Consider the following 18,077-nt stretch of genomic DNA (forward strand, 5'->3'; position numbering starts at 1 on the left):
GAATTCCACAGATTCACTACCATCTGTCAAAATAATTTTATTGTGCCTCAAGAAATATCACTATCTCTCTCATGGAGGTGCAGTGAAGGTGGTTGTGGAAGAAGTGCACTCTTTGTGAATACAGCAGAGGTGCCCTAATTTGCAATGGAAGGCCAGTTTCCAGTAACAATTGCTCCAGCAATTTGTAGACAGGCCCTGTTGGATAATCTGAGGATTGTAGCAGCTGGATCAAAATAATCTTACCCTTTACCAATGAAGAAACTGAAAAGAAAACTGAAGAGTAAAAATTTGCACTGATTAATATAAATGTCATCTAATTATATAATGTTGGACTTGATGAGCTGAATGGCCTAATTCTACTACAATGTCTTATCTGAGGCTTTGTTTCCATATGAACCTAAATGAGTTTCACTCACAAAAGGACATTGATCACATAAAGATTACTCGACCTGTACTTCCCTTTGAAGACTTGCCCAGTATCTCAGCAGTGACAATAATGAAGGCAGCCATTGTTTACATCATGCCCTACAGTGAGTCAGTATAATTACCCACAGAAACAAGGACTAAATATTTGCAGTTTACACTCAAATCTGCTACAACTGAAGGTGAAGAACTGGATGCTTGCTAATCTTATAGCTCCCCAGAGAGTGCCCTTGGCTGGAAGCTTGTGGAGGAGCTAGCAGAAAATGGAATTATATCAGACTTGATCACCATTTGTTCTCGTCAACAGCTTTTCAGTCAGATTGCTCTATACCTGATGTATTGATATTATACTCATTACAAGATATTGTAACCTGACACTTTGTGTAACAGTGTTATCTGAAAGAAATTGTAACAAAATGCAAGAAAACCTTAATAAATGCAAAATGGGTGTGTTGAAGGCAAATTAATTCTCCATGATTTTATTGAATGGGTGAGTTGTCACAAGAGGCTTTCTTTCACATCTTTGTTATGTTCTATTTCTTACTCCAGGTCATCTTAGCCTTGCTTTCAGATGAAGGCAGTAGGAATGGGATCCTAGGTCTCAGATCAACATCTGAAATTAAATGATGAGAAGTTATCATTCAGACAGGTTATCCTTGCATTTTCTCCCCACAGATAATGCTTGATCAAAACAACTTGTTGTTCCATGTTTTTAACACAGCAGAGGCATCCCAAAGGCAACTCACAAGATTGTCATAAAACATAAATTAGGTCTGAGCCAAAAGGAGATGTTGGGCCAGATAACCAAAAAGTTGGTCGAAGTTAAGTTTTATGACCTGCCTTAAAGGGAGGAATGAAAAGTAGACAGGTAAAGAGAGCAATCCAAAGGCTAAGGTTTGGCAAGACAAATCTGGTCACGACTGACTGCATGAAATCTCGGTTGCTGAAGAAGGCAGAATTGGATCTTAAAGGTGGTAGGCATGCTTACGGGCCTGGTAATTATAATGCTAGAAGTGGTAAGACTGGAATATTTTACAGCGAGGATGAGAAATTTAAAGTAGAGGGGTTGCTTAATTGGAAACCAGTTTGGGTAAAGAAGCCCAAGAATTATGAGTGATCAAAATCTGGACTGTTGCCACATTCCCAAATATACAGTGGCATGTAAAAGTTTGAGCACACCGGTCAAAATTTCTGTTACTGTGAATAGCTAAGTGAGTAAAAGATGACCTGATTTCCAAAAGGCATAAAGTTAAAGATGACACATTTCTTTAATATTTTAAGCAAGAAAACTTTTCTATTTCCATCTTTTACAGTTTCAAAATAAAAAAAAGAAAAAGGGTCTGAAACAAACGTTTGGACACCCTACATGATCAGTACTTAGTAACACCCCCTTTGGCAAGTATCACAGCTTGTAAAGAATTTCTGTAGCCAGCTAAGAGTCTTTCAATTCTTGTTTGGGGGATTTTTGCCCATTCTTCCTTGCAAAAGGATTCTAGTTCTGGTGAGATTCTTGGACTGTCTTGCCATCCTCTTTTCATCTTTGGCCTTTGTACAGATGGTGTGATGTTTGCTTCCAGAATTTGCTGGTATTTAATTGAATTCATTCTTCCCTCTACCAGTGAAATGTTCCCCATGCCATTGGCTGCAACACAAGCCCAAAGTGTGATCGATCCACCCCTATGCTTAACGGTTGGAGAGGTGTTCTTTTCATGAAATTCTGCACCCTTTTTTCTCCAAACATACCTTCACTTATTACAGCCAAAACATTCTATTTTAACTTCATCAGTTAAAATCTAAACAAGCCTAATGCATTTTGGAAACAATTTTGACCAGGAGTGCCCAAACTCTTGCATGCCACTGTATGTTTAAAGAGACAGAATGAGAATATCTGCCTGGATAACACTGAAATTGTGAGTCTCTCGAGCTAACAAATGTATGGATGAGGATTCTAGAAATGGATGTCAGGGGCAAGCTTAAAAAAATTTTAAAATAGCACCTCAGTGCTACATGTGTCATCGCTTTTGCAACAGTCTGATTTGCTAAATTGACCTGCTGAATACATTCTTCCATTTTCTGTTTTTATTTTCAGAATTCCAATGTCTGCAGTCATTTTTTTTTCACAACGGCATTGTAACAGTATGTTATTTGAGATTCCCAAGATAGATGTAAATACCATAATGTTTGACCGTAGTGGACTAGGTGGGTGCTGTGACTCACTGCCTAAATTACTAGAGTGCCTCTATCATGAAATCAGTGGGATGTGCATCAGGCTAATCAGCAAACATTTTTAAAAGAAGTTTAATGGATTTAATAAAACTGCAACCATTGGAGCTTTTCAAACTATCTAAATTACTAATTATGTTTATTTCAAAATAATATTATTTAACCTTGTTTGATAGAGCAACAGCCCTAAAACTGCAAAACAATATTAAAACATCTATTTTATTTCTTTTAAAACATTTCACAGAGTACATAAAAGGGATTTTATTTTTAACTCTGCCACCATAGGATAATTCAGCTTACACCCATTACAACTGTACATCAGTTCTTAGTGAGGCTTTGGGGAGGCATGTTTGTAGATGGCTCCAGTTAATGGTATTCTGGTATCTCCCATGTACTTAGATTTGTTGTATGAATGTATCATATCTTTGCGACAATCACTAAAATGCAAGGATTTTACTTGACATGCAGGTACTTGGGAGTAGCTTTCAACTTGTGTAATAGTATAAAAGTGTCCTGATTATAATTCCACAAAGTGCTTTGAGAAAAATGGATAGAGGGGTGGAGAAGAATTGGTTGAAAGGGGTGTGTTATCTTCTTGAAAATGCTGGAAATCCGAGCAACATATTTACTTCTCTGTTCATAGTTTCATAACTCACACACCTCCTCAGAGTGGTGTTTCCAGTTTTCCCTTCCAATCATCTGCAGTGGAGATATGGCATGGACCCACATTCAAATTCCAATGTAAAATCTTGCCCGACAAATCTGATGGAATTCTTTGAAGACATAACAAATAAAATAGACAAAGGAGAATAATTTGGTGTTGTGCTTTTCAGAATGCCTTTGACAAGGTGCCACACATGAGGCTGCTTAGCAAGCTACGGACCCACTATATTATTTGGAAGATTCTAGCATGCATAAACAGTAGCTGATTAGCAGGAGGCAAAGCCTGGGAATCAAGGGAGCCTTTTCTAGTTGGCTGCCAGTGACCAGTGGGACCAATTCTTTTTACATTAGATGTTAATGGATTATATGATGGAATTGATGGCTTTGTCGCAAAGTTTACAGATGAATCAAAGATAGGTGGAGGGGCAGGTAGTTTTGAGGAAGTAGAGAGGCTACAGAAGGACTTAGATAGATTAGGAGAATGGGCAAATAAGTGGCAGATGGAATACTGTGTTGGGAAGTGTATGGTGATGCTCTTTGGTAGAACTGAAAGAGTTGACTATTTTCTAAATGGAGAGAGAGAGTGCTGAGGCCCCATTTGGAGTATTGTGAGCAATTTTGGACCACTTATCTTAGAAAAGATGTGCAAAAACTGGAGAGGGTTCAAAGGAGTTCACAAAAATGATTCCAGGTTTGAAAGGCTCGCAATATGAAGAGTATTTGATGGCACTGGGCCTCTATTCACTAGAATTCAGAAGAAGAGGGGTGACCTCATTGAAACCTATTGAACGGTGAAGGGCCCTGATAGACTGAATGTAGAGTGGATGCTTCCTATGGTGGGTGAGTCTAAGATCAGAGGGCACAGCCTCAGAATAAAGGGGTGCCCTTTTAGAATGGAGATGAGGAGGAATTTCTTAGCCAGACAGTGGTGAATCTGTGGAATTTGTTGCTATGGGCAGCTGTGGAGGCCAAGTCTGTATGTATATTTATGGCAGAGATTGATAGATTCTAGATTGGTCAGGGCATGAAGGGATATGGGATGATGTAGGAGACCGGAGCTGAGAGGAAAAATCGGATCTGCCATGATGAAATGGTGGAGCAGACTCGATGGGCCAAATAGCCTAATTCTGCTCCTATGTCTTATGGTCTTTTATATATTACTGATGGCCAGAAAGAATGACAATCTACAAATCAGTGAATTCAAATAAATCAAGGACAGTGGAAACAGACTAATTGTTTTTGTTCTTGCCGCATGCTTGTGGATGGAGGCTTCCATTTTGTGAAGACACTCTATTCTCCATTTTGTGAGTTTGACATGCAGGCTTGATCAATGTTTTAAAGAAGACACAATGATACTTCAGGTAATCTACTGGTCTGGAGATCATTTCCAAATAAGAAGTAATTTGTGAGATGATCTTTGGTAGGCTATAACATGCAGGTTTGTGAATGTTGGGGTTGATGCCTGCCTGGAGTGATTCAAGCTCATTACTGATGGAGAACAAAGAGCCATAAATTATCGACTGTCACTTGATGGGAAGAGGGCAATAAATTGATGCTGGCTTGGAACAGAGCCAATAACAAGACATTAAAGGACAAACACATGGCCTGTAGCCAATGACACTGGAATGTGATATTTGAATTGATAAGGAATGGATATAAAAGTGGATGCTTCATGTGTGCTGGTAGTGATAACTTTGAAGAATAGCCATCACAGATACAAACATGAGCAACCCTGTGTGAAACACGTGGCGAGTGAATCGGGACAACGAGGAACACCTGGCCAGCGTAAACTCCCTCGCCTGGGTAATATCTTTGCTATCCTTTGGCTATTAAGGAGAGTCAGGGATACCTAGTGAGTGTGTACACAAGGTATTTAGTGTATGAATTCACATACTTATTAGTTTAAACAATAAAGGTACTTGTCAGTAAATACAGATCTCTCGGTGCCTCACTAATCATCTTTATAAGTAGTAGTATTTTTTTACAACATTAGTTTACCTTGGGCAAGAAATGCTTTGTTGTTGAATGTACATGAAATGGTTGTCAATCATCAGTTCATTACAAAAAAACAAATACGAATACTTACCAATTGCTTACATGAACCAACCAAAGAACCCAAAGAAATGCTCACTTTCATTAGATGCCCAACAGGTGCTTGGCCAAAGTCAGGTTGTCTTTTTCAACTATGTGGGAAAACGGATTTAAAGAATTATTTTTCTGATTTTTTGAAGATACACTTTCTAGAAAACCCCCAACTCATTAATGGTCACTCATAAACTCGAGAACAATTTGCCAGGAATATCAACTCTGAGATGATGATCACAGATAATGTTTGTAATTTACAGCAAGACAACTGTATGATATTCTCCAACAACAGGGAGTTTAGTTATCTATAGTATCACCTCAGTTTCAATTGAGTAATGGAAGGATATGAGAGGCTGGGAAGGTGGAACTTTCTCAAGAAGACTTAATCTTTACAGTTAACTTCGCTTGAACATTCAAGCTTTTTGTAATGTCTTAATCCAAGGAATGACGGTGCTGTGCAGAGACCAAGAACTGGCATTGTAAGACTTGAATATCTAGACTTAGAGTTGCAAAAAGTTGTAAAATCACAAATAAAGGCAGTGGTGAGCTCTAGCCTGGGAGTGAAGACAATGACTGGTCAAATGGGAGGCTGCCTACTACCAGTGAATAGCCTTTTTAACATGGCAGCAAAGTGAGGATTGCTGATGGTCCTGTAGCTGGGAATAGTTCAGCCTCAAATGGGGAAGTAGTCTACAATTAATACGTACACAACGTTGGAAGAACTCAGCAGGTCAGGCAGCATCCGTGAGAAAAGATTAGATTTTTGTGTTTTGTGTTTTGTAGTCTACAGTTATATGCTTCTCTGTTTCTCCAGGACCTTTGAAGAAAATCATTTTAGTTTACATTTCTAGGTCCTCAAAGCCTCTCTGGCTGGCACAACCAATCCATGATTTTCAACTGGTTCTCATATACACCACAAATTCCTGGTTTTCATTCACTAATAGCATACTTCCTGGAGTCTGATAGAAGCCACCACCAGAATAATTAACTTCATAATAGAAATTGATAGGAATAGAAATTGCTCCCCCTTTCTTGCCTATCAGGAAGAATTAATTTTTCCCCCCATTCATATTCTTCTGGAGGAGACTGTCATTTTGTCACTTTATCCTTGATTATTTTGATTACCACCATTTCCACGCAAAACATTTTTAAAAAATTCATATATCCCAAAGAACAGCTCTAGAGCTGTCTTTCCATTTTCAATCAAGCTGTGAACAGAGAAACTCAAAACTCGCATGTGGTTAATTCAAAAGTCAATTTGAAACAAAGGGTCTTGGAGATCAATGTCAGTCATTTTCTTTTGTCTAAACCACCTCCAGTTCCAGATTGGCATGTAATTAGCATCAAAATGCACTTTCATAGGCTTATGCGATAGATTCATTCTTGACAGGGGACAGTAAGAACCAGGGGGAATGCAAAGTGTGAGATCATGAAAGCTCTTTTTTGTTTTGATTTCCTTCAAGTATTTTTTTCTCAAGGAAATGACTCAGACCGATCAACAATATTCACAGTCTTCAAGAAATGAGACAAACAGCATTTTTTTGGTATCTGAATCTAGGCAGTGAACATGAATGATGAATTTGATTATAGGGTTGAAATTGTTTTTAGTTGAAGTAGGCATTGGTTGTCAGGATATAATGGCACAGTCTTTTCCTGCCACCACCTTATAATTTTTTAAAAGAATTTTCACATGATGTGAAAATCATGTCATCTATTCTGAATTGCTTTAGTATTGAGTCTCTTTCTGAAATGTGCAGTCCTTGCCTTGAAGGTGCTCCAAGCTCCAAATACTTTTGGATAGAGATCTCAAGGTTGTTGACCTGGTGATAATGAAAGAACAGTCTGGATGATGTGTGAAGGGAGACCTGAAGATGGTGTAAGTTGCCAGATGGAACTAACAAAGCTAACCCAAGTTGCCGTCTTAACTCATGACTACCGGCCATAAGATTTGGTACCATTGTAGCGGTGTGCTACACGCAGCGCTGAAATAATGACACGGAGTCGGTGAGCTGCAGTTGCAAAAGTGATTTATTCAAACTCTGCGGCCTCGCTTTAAAGCCTTCCTGATCCCGCCCTCCCCGGGCAGGAATGCTGTAGGGGGCGCGTATTCACAGTCCCATCCTGCGCGCGGGCTTTTCCCCTTGCTGGTGAAGCAGGCTTGGCGCCCTTTTTGGGACCGGCCTCTATGCCGGCGCGCGCCGATTTGTGAGCTAGTTCGGGTGCGCTGGGAAGTGGGTCGCCGCACCATTACTATTCAAATTCAGATCAGGTAATCAGCAGCCATCGGTTAGTGAATGTAGGATTGTTTCTTTGTGCAAAATAACTAAATATGATGCTGGATGTTGGATTTACACACTCAGTGATCAACAAGAAACAAAGGCAAATTGAAACATCTTGACAAGCCCATCCACCTATCACTTTCTACAAGCCTACACACAGAAACACACATACAGAGTAAATCTGTGTGCATCTGGAGCTACCAGAGAGATGGCGGTGGAGACAGGAATAATAACAGGCATCTGCACAGGTGTTTAAATGAGCAGGGCACAGAAGATATGGAATTAACATAGAAAGTGGGATAAGTTTTGGCAGGCATGATGGTCAGCATACACACAGCACACTTACAAATATGTTTCTGTGAAACATCAATTTCTGTAGTCACACAGATGCCCATTTTAGTCATCTCATAGGGAGACGAATACAAGCTAGTTTATAAGATTATTATATACATATGCATAGAAACACATAAGAACAAATCACTGTATACACGTACACCTATTTGGCTTCATTTAGAAACTCATAAAGATTACTTTATATACACAGACATTTTATATAAAAATTTGCAAGCATAATGTTATGTGGTCATTCCATCTTACATAGCAACACACATTTGTTTTGTGAATAAGCATTTAATTTTATGCTGAGAGAATAATTTTATGATTTAATGGACTTAGACAAGAATATTGCTTTGAGTTAATAGACGTATAACCACACAAGTTTTTGGAGGCACACCACCATCTAATCTTAATAGACATATACTGGGCAGGTCTATCATTACAACTTTTTTACTCCACTGATTAAGGTGGTAAATGATTTTGTTAAATATTGGTATAACAATCAGAACACAAAGAAAATCTAAATAAATTTGCTTATTTTATTTATCCATCAGTCTGTCACAAAGTTGGGTTTCAGGTAGTCTTACAACAGACTGTTGGAATGTTGGAATGAGCAGTATTGACACAGAAGAAAGTGTAATGTGGATGATTATTCCAACCTCCTGCCATACCTGCTCATAAACAAATCAACAAGCCACCAAATGTGCATCATCCTGTCAAGATTATAATTGATTTCAGCAGCTACCCATCCCCTCACCCCACATAAGTTCTCTTCCCTTCTTTTCTCCTTTCTCCTTATCCCCTCATTTCATCCCTCCACCTCACCCCTCCCCTCTTCCCTTATGCCTTCCCATTCTCTTAGCCTTCCTCCCCTAATTCCCTCATTATTACCCCTCTACCCTCTTTCCTCATCCCTCCCCTCCTGCTATCTTATTCAGTAGAGCCTCCAAATTAATTAATTTTACAAATATTTATTCATATCTGAGAAATCTTTTCAATCATAACAGTAGGAATACTAAGGGAAGACAGATTTCCAACAGGTCCCCACTATCACCATGTCCAAATAAGATTTCCTGTCCAATTTCAATATTTACATAGCAAAGGATCATTCCTCGTTCCATCAGGCAGTCTTCCTATCTCCAGAACCATTTCGCAAGGATACTCATCTAAGCAACATATCATCCCCCCGCCCCCCCCCCCCCCCATACATCCACAGTCCAATTTTCACCTTCGTCCATGTACTTTAGTCAGGTATGTTTCCTTCACCACACTTAAGAGTCTTTCTGAATCTCCTGTTTACTCTTGCTGTGGCAAGGGGTTGAAGAGGTTGCTTATTCCTGAATTTCATATTCAGTCACTTCATGCAGCTACAAGACAGAGAAGGCCAATGGTGCAGTTTATATTTTTAGAGCAGTGTCTTGAAATTGCTTCATCTGCCAGCTTGTTAGGAAGCAAGGGTCTGGGATGAGCCATCCATTTCAATGGACTTGCACTGGATATGTGATGATTGGTGTGGGAATTCTGAGGGATCGGCTGTAATATCATACGTGTAGGAGTCATGATTCAAAACAGGATTTAAATCAGAATCAGATTTATTATCACTGACATATGTCATACAGTTTGTTTTGTAGCAGCAGAACAGTGCAAGACGTAGAAGTTACAGTGCAAGTTACAATGAAAATACTGTAAATGAATAAACAGCACAAAAGAGGAATTTTGAGGTTGTGTTCATTAGTTCATGGGCCACGTAGAGAGGAATAAGCTGTTCCTAAAATGCTGAGTATGTGGGTCTTCTACCAGCACTGGTTGTGCAGGACAGATTTAATAATCCTTGAATTTCCACAGGCCAGCATTCATTCCCCATCTGGAATAGCCCTACACAAGAGTTTGAACTGCTGCAGCCCTCTCTGTTCTAAGCCTCCTGTTGAGTTGTTGGGTAAAGTATCCCAGGATTTCGAACCAGTGACAATAATAGCATTTGACTTGGAGAGGAGCCCACTAGTACATCCGCTACACACTAAATGCTGGAGGAACTCAGCAGGCCAGGCAGCATCTATGGAAAAGAGTACAGTTGATGCTTTGGGCCAAAATCCTTTATCGGGATACCTGGTGTCAGTACATCTGCTGTCCTGGTCTTTCTAAGTGATGGAGTTCATGGATTTAGTTTGTGCTTTTACAGCAGCCTTGGCGGATAACTGAAGTCCATTTTGCAGGTGGGATAAATTGCATGGCTGATAGAAATGGAGGGTGAATTAATCAATACGATGTACAGTGTTGGATGCCTGGAGGGTGGCAAGCATCTTGGTTGTTTATGGAGTTTCAAATGGAGAATATAGAACATAGAACATTACAGCACAGTGCAGGCCCTTCAGCTCATGATGATGTGCCAAACTTTTAATCTGCTCTACGATCAATCTAACCCCTCCCTCCCATATAGTCCTTCACTCTTCCATCATCTACGTGCCTATCTAACAATCTCTTAAATGTCCCGATTGTATCTGGCTCTGCCACCACCATTCTCTGTGTAAAAGAACTTACCCTCGACACCCTACCGTATTTTCCTTCAAATACCTTAAAATTATGCCCCCTCGCATTAGCCACCTCCACTCTGGGAAGAAGTCACTTACCGTTCACTCAATCTAAGCCTTGTGGCATACGTCAATTTCCTCACTATTCCCTCACTCATGGCTTAGAATTTTTGGCTGCTCTCTTGAGGTGTAACACCCATTATTTCTTCTTGCAACTACAGCATTTATGTGACTGGTGTAATTATGATTCTAGACCATAACAGCTTCCAGGATGTTGACATATGGTAATGCTAATTATGTTGAATGTCACTGATGGTTGATTAGACTCTTCCTGTTTGTAAATGGTCTTTACAGCTTCACAGGGACTTTTGTGATACATGGCACTTTTGACTCTGCCTGAATGTTCTAGCTTTTCTTGCTGCAGGCATGAAAGACCTTTTGCTGAGATGTTACCGAAGGAGTGGAGCAGTTTGCAATTATCAATGAAGATCCCTATTTTTGATCATATGATAAAATGCAGCAGCTGAAGATATTTGGGCCTAGGACATTCCCTCAAGAATAACCTGTAATGATATCTTGGTGTTGGGGACATTGACTATATACAAGCACTTATCTTTGTGCAAGTTATGACTCCAATAATTAGAGTGTTTTATCCTTGACTTCCATTGAATATTGTTTTACCAGGGCTCCTTGACAACACATCTAGTCAAATTCTACCTTTCTGTCAAAAGCAGACACTCTGTCCTCACGTCAAGAATATAACTTCCATCTCTTTGTTGATATTTGTAAATTGACTGATATTGGCATACAAAGGCAGTGGTCCCCAACCTCGGGGCCATGGACCGATACTGGGCCGCGAAGCATGCAGGGGTGCAGCGGTAGCCGGGGCGCACCCAGCACATCTTTAAGAAAAAAGCCGAAACAAACAAGCTAATATATTAGGTGCCACCCGGCACGTAAATGTCAGCCCAGATCAGAGGTGAATCATGCTGGGCGGCACCTAATTAATTAGCTTGTTTACTTCGGCTTTTTTCTTAAAGATGTGCTGGGTGTGCACTGGCTACCGCTGCACCCCTGCGTGCTTTGTGGCCCAGAGGTTGGGGACCACTGTATTATGGCAACTTGCCATAGTGTCAGATAGATGCCAGTATTACAACTGCATTGGAACACCTTGGCTAGATGCACTGTTGATTTTGGAGTACAGATCTTAAGTACTTGACGCACCATCAATAACTCTCTGAGACATGAGGCGAGATATCGGCTTTTATTGACTGGAAGAAAGAACAAGCAGCACTTGACCACCATGCTACATCCTGGAGACTGAGGGCAGGGCTCAGGCCTCAATCGCCTTTATACCGGGGTTTGTGGGAGGAGCCACGGTCAGTGGGAGGAGCCACAGGAGCAGTCAGCGGGGGGGGGGGGGGGGGGCGTGTCCAGACAGGTATATGTAGTTCACCACAGTGCTAGAATCAAGATGTTATTTTGTCCATCTCCTTTTTATACAGAACAAGCAGCAATTTCTCGATATCACATGGAAGAAATGAATTGGTTAAAGAATCACCTGTAATGGAGGGGATCTCAGGAGGCAGCTGAGGTGAATTATTTACTCAGAATTTCTACCTGAACACGGTTGTGAGTGGTTCAACGATATCAGTGCTTAGGACGGATGAGCACTGGACACCATTAGTTGCAGTACTGGCATCTACCTGACACTAAGGCAAATTGCCACGGATGTGTTAGCACTGGAGAAGTTTGATCTGAGCTGATAGTTGTGGGATCGATTGGTTCTGTCAATTGTGCTGGTGTTTGTCTCTGCTGTTTGTAATAGTCCACAGTGCAACGTGAATGCTCAGCTTTGAGCTGCTTAATTTGTTCTGGTGTTTAGCACACAATTTTAGTACCGCACACCACAATGGAAGGAGTGTCAGTGTGAAGGTGCCATATCTTATGTGTGCTGGTAATAATGAGTTTGTTGGCCAAGGCTCTCAAATCAGTTCAGCAAAGTCCTGTGTAACACTGGGTCCTTATGCAATATTATTTGGACAAGTGGGTGGGCCAGAACAAACTCTGCCTTTTAGATGGCTGTGGAAAAAACATCAAAGAATTAAAGCATCACAAAACCAGGCTCTTCAGATCAGCATACTCATAGAAATCCATTTCCCCAAACTTGGCACATAGTCTTCTAAGCCACAGCATTTCAAGTGCTCATCTAAATACTTCACCTGTTTCCACCTCCAACTACCCTCTGGGTGAAAAAGTTCTTCCTCAAACCTCTATATGTTCATCTTAGCTTAAAGCTGCATCCTTTCAAAGACATCCCTTGAAATGTAGTAATGCCACACCCAGCTTTGATAAAAAAAGTGCAAAAACTATAATCAAAGCACAAAACTTCTTAAAATACCTTGAAGTAATTCAGATAATATACAAAATATAATTCATTTTCAAAAACTTACTTGTCTTTCTGTCTTGTAATTGTAAAATTTCCATTCCAATGAATGGACAAGAGATCTTGCAACTGGCAAGGATTCTCCAGCAGATTTATGACGGGGACTTCCAACAGGTAATTGCTGCACTGTTTGACTCCAGGCAGAATGCAGTGCAGCCTGCAAATTACTGGCAGATTCAGGCCAGCAGATTTGGGTTTTACGCATCTGTGTGGGAGACCCAAAACTGTTGGCACTTATGCTCAGAAATGCTGACAGCTTTTGCCAGGAATTCTTAATACCAGCTCAATTACGTGCATTCAGTGACACATTCGAATTGATTCTTCTTGTTACTTCTGCCAAATGAATTGCTGTTAGTTCTCTGAATCCAATTCCTTTGCTGTTCCTACCACAATCTCGTTATCGACATTTCTTATGATTGACTGCTATATTTTCCGGAAACAAAGTCAATGGAGTTGTTGCTGCATATTCAGTATTACATCATTGTTCTATACACATCGTGCATTTGGAGTGACTTTGACTGATCCCTTCACTGTCATGCCACACTCTGTGTCAACTATAAATCCTTTCACATTATCTCTGTTCCACTGACACTTCTTTCACTCCATCTGCTCTTTCAACATCGGGACTCACTCTACCATTAGACTTCTGTGCTCTTGAAACATCTTCTTCTTTCAGAAATGTCTTCTCCCCAACAGTTTCAGTCACATTATCATGATCATAGCCAGATATCACTGGGTACTCGTTCTTGGGCACTAGTGTGGGCTCCACAGCTCCCGGCACTCCAGCATCCTGGAATGCAACATAAGGGCTGTCTACCCCATGCAGCCAGCTGCATTCACAGAAGGGCTTTGGCAGACTGTTAGTCACCGCTCCTGGGCTCACCACCTGCCCAGGCTGTCACTGTCAACCAATGCTTATGAAAATCATTGATTTTTAAATATAATGTTAAGAAACTTTAAACTTAAAGAACTTAAAGAAGACTAGAAGCGCACGTGCGCGCACACACACACACACACACACACACACACACACACACACACACACACACACACACACACACACACACACACACACACACACACACACACACACACACACACACACACACACACAGAGTGAAATGGGAATAAATGTATTACCTTTCCTAATTATTTCTACATGTTTCCTTCTATTTCTTTCAATGGGATTGTTGCCAGGTTTAAACTGGAGCTGGGAACTTTTGAAGTTCATGCTGCCCTCAACGAAGAGACCATTGATGATATGTTGGGGCAGTCCATGGCACAGAGAGAAGGGTAGAAGACATTGTTCCCAGCTTCGCCTTGTGTGCACTGGACACTTCACCTTCCACTAAGAAATGCTGTTAAGTCCCTGAATTAGCACTAATGTTGTTGGCCTGAATATAATTTCCTAAGGAGAAAAATACCAGCCAAATTCATCACTAGGATACGTAGACCAGCTCCTGGGATGCTCCAGTTCCTTAAATGTGTGACAGATGTTATAAAACATCTGCAAAGAGCAGATTTATGTTCTTCATTGGAAAGTGAGGCTGTTGGATGTGATGCTATCACACCATATAATAAATTTCATAGCCTAATGCAACATGATAAAATCTTTAAAGCCTGCAAGATTTATCAAAGCAATGTTGCTGATTTTTTTTCTCTCTGCAACTGTTTGCTTTTTTGTAAGGATGTCCATAAAATGAAAAGCAAAGAGAATTCTTTCAAAAAAAGTGAACTTTAGGAGGCAGTGAGAGAAATTTTAGAAATGAAATGCCATTGGGGTTTAAGAGGCTATTTAATCCTCACCCAAGAATTGGAACCAAACCTACTTCACAAATTCAGAGATAATTTTAATGTTGAGCATAACGAGTCAGCCAAAGGGAATAGTGAAATACGTTGCTCACTCAATGAGACTGTGGAATTTTAGGCTGGACATGGTGGTGTAGTTAGACCTGGAGAGCATCTCAGAGGGAAAAATCAAATTTTCTATAGCATAATTATGTATCTTTTTAACTCAACCAGGATATTAATACTTTATATTTGGAATTCCCAACTAATTTGCTTGTGATAAAGAAATGCATGGCTGAATTTTTATCTCTACTTTTTAAATGCTGAATGTAGGCACGATCCTGGTAGAGTTCGCAAAATGCTGGTTGAATGGTGTTGCAACAACAACCTTGCACTCAACATTAGCAAGACCAAGGAACTGGTTGTGAACTTCTGGAAGGAGATGTCAAGAGAACACACACGAGTCCTCTTTGAGGGATCAGCAGTGGAATGGGTGAGTACCTTCAAGTTCAAGTTCAAGAAAGAGAGATTGAAAATTAATTTTTCAGATCTTCCATGAGTTCTGATGAAATTTCATTGACCTGAAATGTTAACTCTGGTTTTCTCTCCCCACAGACGCTACTGATTTGCTGAGTATTCCCTGCATTTTCTGTTGTTCTTTCAGATTTTAGCAAATGTAATCCATGGCTTCATGTTATGAAAGGACTGGGAAATGTGCAATTCCATTCACAAGGAAGGAAGAGCCCCTCTGCAACAGCAGAAAGGTGTGGCTGAAGGTTACAATGGGAGTCAGTAATTTAATTTATTTTCCCTCATTAAATCAGGAAAACCAAACACAGTGGCACATTCACCACATCCTGAAGTTTATGTCACTCATACCTCTCTTGCAATATTGTCATAACTATATCTCATTTGTCATAGCAACACTATTTGCTCATACATTATTTATGCTCTGTGTCTCATCCCCATATTTCCAGCAATCACTATCACTACCTTTACGCTTTCCAACCACGTCTTTAAACTTATCCCATATAGTTACCATAACAAATTATTTTCCACATCCATTTTACTTTTGCCATTACTCTGATTTCTAAGTCTATTTATACCAACTGCAACCTCCCCCCACCCCAGCACCCCCCAGAAGAAAGCACTGTCAAGTGCATGAACCAACCAGCAACAGCCCTTTAGCTATCTTCTAATCTCTTCTGTAGAAGATATGGCCTGGGCCTAACCATTAGGCACGAAATTGGAAAGCAGATGTGTTGACAAAATATATTCTCACTTCAAATCAGAAGCCAGTGGAAAATGTCTGTGTGTATAATGATGACATTCTTACCTGGAGAGTGTGAATCATGTCTTCAGTCTCCCACGGGGACTTCATTCATCCCACAGGATACACAGCATGAGGATGACGACAACCATTCTCCCGACAAAGTTGCTCACGATTCATTCCTTTTGTCCACATCCTCACACTTTAAAGGAGACATTGGGTAGTCTTGCACATGGTATATTGGACAACATACGTAAACATGGGAAGATGGTGCAAACCCTGTTTTACAGGATGCAGTATTCCACAAACCCTGCTCAATAGTGCACTTACAGGGGTTTTAAGAACAGAATGTGAAAAAAAATGTACAGAGTGTGGGTTGGTGTCCTGTCCATTTAATACATTCTTGAAAAGACAAGAGGAGGTCTGCCGGAAGCACGAGTGGCCTGATATTATTGTAAGCTGATGTAATACATCTCATTCTATTAGAAGGGTGGCCACCAACAAAGAACAAAATGTGAGGTAATAAAATGAATGCATTCAGGTTCTCAGCAAGAATTAGCACACCATAGACCATAACTCCCATAGAACAATAGAAATCTGAGATGTGAATCTACAGCACCTGAATGACATGCAGTCAGCTACTCAGTCATTGCAAACAGATAAATATAGGAGAGCTTGGGGGAGAAATAGACAGGCATCTCTATTGAAAAATGTTTTCTGCTCTTACCCATTATGCAGATCTACACATGCTGCCTTGATTATTAATGGCTACCTCTGTTCTTGCATGGACGTAGGTGAATGAGCATTAACAGCCTCCCAGAGGCTAAGACCTTCTCAGGCATGGGAGTGTGTATGGGGTGCCTAATTTTGCTGCTGAAGCCACAGAAATTGCTCCACATTAGAGACAAAGAGAGGATTAATACACATGGTATGAATATGTACACTCAGGAGCATTTCAGAATATTTGTATCCATTTGTGCTGGCTCTTAAGACTATCAAATGGAATGAAATTACTGACCTAGTTAACCCCATTTGCACCTCCAAAAATATGAACTCTACCACCATGAAATACAAAGGGAGCCAGCTAAATTTGTCTATAAATTATGCACCATCCTGATGTATTCCTTATTATTACTGGGTCTAAATAATCATAATAATAATTAGTATTAATGGAGAGTATATTGACTAGCTGCATCATGGCTTGGTATGGAAACATCAATACCCCTAAATGGAAAATTCTACAAAACGTTATCACAGGGAAGTAACATCAATCATCAGGGACTCCCATCACCCAGAACATGCTCTCTTCTTGCTGCTGCCATCAGGACAATGTACAGGAGCCTGAGGACTCACATCACCAGGTTTAGGAACAGTTATTACCCCTCAATCATCAAGCTCTTGAACCCAAGGGGATAACTTCACTCAACTTCACTTTCCCCATCATTGAAATGTTCCCACAATCTATGATTTCACTTCTAAGGACTCCATCTCATGTTCTTGATACTTATTGGTTATTTATTTATTATAAAAAATAAGTAAATATTTACTTATTATCAAAAATAAGTAAATATTTATTTATTTTTTTCTTTTTGTATTTGCACAGTGTGTCTTTTGCACACTGGTTGAACGCTCAAATCAGTGCGGTCTTCATTGATTCTCTTATGGTTATTATTTTGTTATGGATTTATTGATTATGCCCACAAGAAAATGAATCTCAGGGTTGTATATGATGACATATATGTACTTTCATAATAAATTTACTTAGAACTTCGAACTTTAATATAATAATTTTCCTGGGCGACTCTCTAAACCCATTAGATTTTTGACCAGCTTTAACCCCACTCCCTAATTTACTGAATTGTACGAAAATAGGGTGTGAAATCAGAAACAATCAAACAAATTATACCTTGATACAATTTCCATACATGGACAATTTGAAATTATACGCTTCTTCATCAGTAAAGTTAAACCAATTAATTCAAATAGGAGAACCATTTTCTGAAGATATAAACATGAACTTTGGACTAGATAAGTGC

The 18,077-nt window shown here is 40.0% G+C and overlaps 1 long non-coding RNA gene across 2 annotated transcripts in view; it reads right to left on the reverse strand.

Moving 5' to 3' along the window:
- Positions 1-899: 899 nt before the first annotated feature.
- Positions 900-18,077, reverse strand: part of LOC140727817 (uncharacterized) — a 114,878-nt gene continuing 97,700 nt past the window's right edge. The window contains exons 1-4 of one of the 2 annotated variants that reach the window (XR_012098943.1): positions 12,991-13,431; positions 5,396-5,492; positions 3,307-3,419; positions 900-1,036 (exon numbers count right to left, since the gene is read on the reverse strand). This is a non-coding gene — a long non-coding RNA (uncharacterized lncRNA). Of the gene's footprint in view, positions 1,037-3,306; positions 3,420-5,395; positions 5,493-12,990; positions 13,432-18,077 lie in introns of those variants that run through there. The other variant, XR_012098944.1, reaches the window with a different exon arrangement.

The sequence above is a fragment of the Hemitrygon akajei genome, chromosome 5, assembly GCF_048418815.1.
Source record: "Hemitrygon akajei chromosome 5, sHemAka1.3, whole genome shotgun sequence".
Taxonomy (NCBI): domain Eukaryota; kingdom Metazoa; phylum Chordata; class Chondrichthyes; order Myliobatiformes; family Dasyatidae; genus Hemitrygon; species Hemitrygon akajei.